The sequence below is a fragment of the Zeugodacus cucurbitae genome, unplaced genomic scaffold, assembly GCF_028554725.1.
Source record: "Zeugodacus cucurbitae isolate PBARC_wt_2022May unplaced genomic scaffold, idZeuCucr1.2 ctg00000026.1, whole genome shotgun sequence".
In the NCBI taxonomy this organism is placed as follows: Eukaryota; Metazoa; Arthropoda; class Insecta; order Diptera; family Tephritidae; genus Zeugodacus; species Zeugodacus cucurbitae.
Window position 1 is genome coordinate 7,501 of NW_026530837.1, and position 2,500 is coordinate 10,000.

At 29.4% G+C, this 2,500-nt stretch overlaps 2 non-coding genes across 2 annotated transcripts in view; both read left to right on the forward strand.

Annotated features, from left to right (window-relative positions):
• Positions 1 to 485: 485 nt before the first annotated feature.
• On the forward strand, positions 486 to 664 carry LOC128923703 (5.8S ribosomal RNA). The gene has a single exon (XR_008472441.1). It is a non-coding gene; the product is annotated as a 5.8S ribosomal RNA (ribosomal RNA).
• Positions 665 to 1,117: 453 nt separating this feature from the next.
• The window catches only part of LOC128923747 (large subunit ribosomal RNA), a 3,984-nt gene continuing 2,601 nt past the window's right edge, over positions 1,118 to 2,500 (forward strand). Inside the window, exon 1 of the ribosomal RNA XR_008472478.1 lies at positions 1,118 to 2,500. This exon is cut by the window's right edge and continues 2,601 nt beyond it. This is a non-coding gene — a ribosomal RNA (large subunit ribosomal RNA).

Here is a 2,500-nt window from a genome sequence, read left to right on the forward strand (position 1 = left end):
TAAAAAAACAAACAAACAAACAAACAAACAAACAAACAAAAAAAGAATAAAAAAGAAAAATTATTTTCTTTTTTTTCTTTTCATTCATTTATTTGAATGTTTTTCTTTTTTTTCTTTTTTTTTTTACTCCTTGTATTGTAGTATAATGAAAATTATATCGCATACATTGTATTTGAACGCAACAAACCTTTAAACATATATAGTTGTACTTATTATTTATAAAAATAATATAAATGATAAGTTAATTTGTTCTCATTAACGTGTAATTCCTTAAAAATATATAGAAATTAAATAAAATGTAATAAAAAAGGAATTACTGTTTTTGTTGGACTAAGACATGCGCAACTTGTAAATGTTTGGGTTGAAAATTACAATTTATTGAAAGATGTTTTAAAATAATTTATATATTATATACGAAAACGAAATGTTATTCTTTCAATAAATTAAAAACTCTTGACGTTAAATTAAAATAAACAAAAAATTATCACTCTAAGCGGTGGATCACTCGGCTCATGGGTCGATGAAGAACGCAGCTAACTGTGCGTCATCGTGTGAACTGCAGGACACATGAACATCGACATTTTGAACGCATATTGCAGTCCATGCTGTTATGTACTTTAATTAATTTTAAAGTGCTGCTTGGACTACATATGGTTGAGGGTTGTAAGACTATGCTAAATTAGTTGCTTATTCTTTTAGTCAATTAAAAGAATTTAAGCACATGGTATATTACTGGATTGTATTTTTCAATCCATAATATTAATAGCATAAAAAGAAATATAGAAAATATATTCTTGAACACCTCATATTTGAACGAAATTTTATAATAAATAAGAATCTTAGTATTCCCAAAAACAATAAAATTTCAATATTATTATTTCAAATAATATATACATTTAGAGGAACGTCTAGCATAAAATATTATTTTATTCTAGGATTGCCTTAAATGTAAAAAACCAAGAAAATAATATTGTTGTTATAATGAAGTAAGTAGTACGGGATGAAAAGATTGAATATTTATTATTAAGAAAATTATATTGGTGTTAAGAAATAATTATGTATGTTTCTTTAAAATAGCAAAAAGCTAAAATATAAAATAAATATAAATATTTTTATACAACCTCAACTCATATGGGACTACCCCCTGAATTTAAGCATATTAATGAGGGGAGGAAAAGAAACTAACAAGGATTTTCTTAGTAGCGGCGAGCGAAAAGAAAATAGTTCAGCACTAAGTCACTTTGTCTATATGGCAAATGTGAGATGCAGTGTATGGAATATCTTAATATCTAGTATGAGAAATTAACGATTTAAGTCCTTCTTAAATGAGGCCATTTACCCATAGAGGGTGCCAGGCCCGTATAACGTTAATGATTACTAGAAAGATATTTCCAAAGAGTCGTGTTGCTTGATAGTGCAGCACTAAGTGGGTGGTAAACTCCATCTAAAACTAAATATAACCATGAGACCGATAGTAAACAAGTACCGTGAGGGAAAGTTGAAAAGAACTCTGAATAGAGAGTTAAATAGTACGTGAAACTGCTTAGAGGTTAAGCCCGATGAACCTGAATATCCATTATGAAAAATTCATCATTATAACTGTGATATTTATAATATTATAGTAATAGTGTGCATTTTTTTCATATAAGGACATTGTAATCTATTAACATAATAAAATATTTATCAAAAGATCATTGGTGTTAAGTTTATTCAAATTAATTTGCTTTTAGCTTATTAACATAGAATAAATACTGATGATTTGATAAAGTGTTGATAGATTTTACATATATAATGCTTAAATTCTTTTGAATTTTACAATAATATTATTATCATTGATTTTAATATTAATTGTATGCATTTATATGATTAACAATGCGAAAGATTCAGGATACCTTCGGGACCCGTCTTGAAACACGGACCAAGGAGTCTAACATATGTGCAAGTCATTGGGTTATATTAAACCTAATGGCGAAATTAACTTAACTTTTATATAATGGGATTAATTTTTAGTGAAATATTTTACTATTAATTCAATCCCGGGGCGTTCCATATAGTTATGTATAATGATAATTTATTATTATTTATACCTCTAACTGGAGCGTACCTTGAGCATATATGCTGTGACCCGAAAGATGGTGAACTATACTTGATCAGGTTGAAGTCAGGGGAAACCCTGATGGAAGACCGAAACAGTTCTGACGTGCAAATCGATTGTCAGAATTGAGTATAGGGGCGAAAGACCAATCGAACCATCTAGTAGCTGGTTCCCTCCGAAGTTTCCCTCAGGATAGCTGGTGCATTTAAATATTATGTAAAATAATCTTATCTGGTAAAGCGAATGATTAGAGGCCTTAGGGTCGAAACGACCTTAACCTATTCTCAAACTTTAAATGGGTAAGAACCTCACCTTTCTTGATATGAAGGTTGAGGTTATGATATAATGTGCCCAGTGGGCCACTTTTGGTAAGCAGAACTGGCGCTGTGGGATGAACCAAACGTA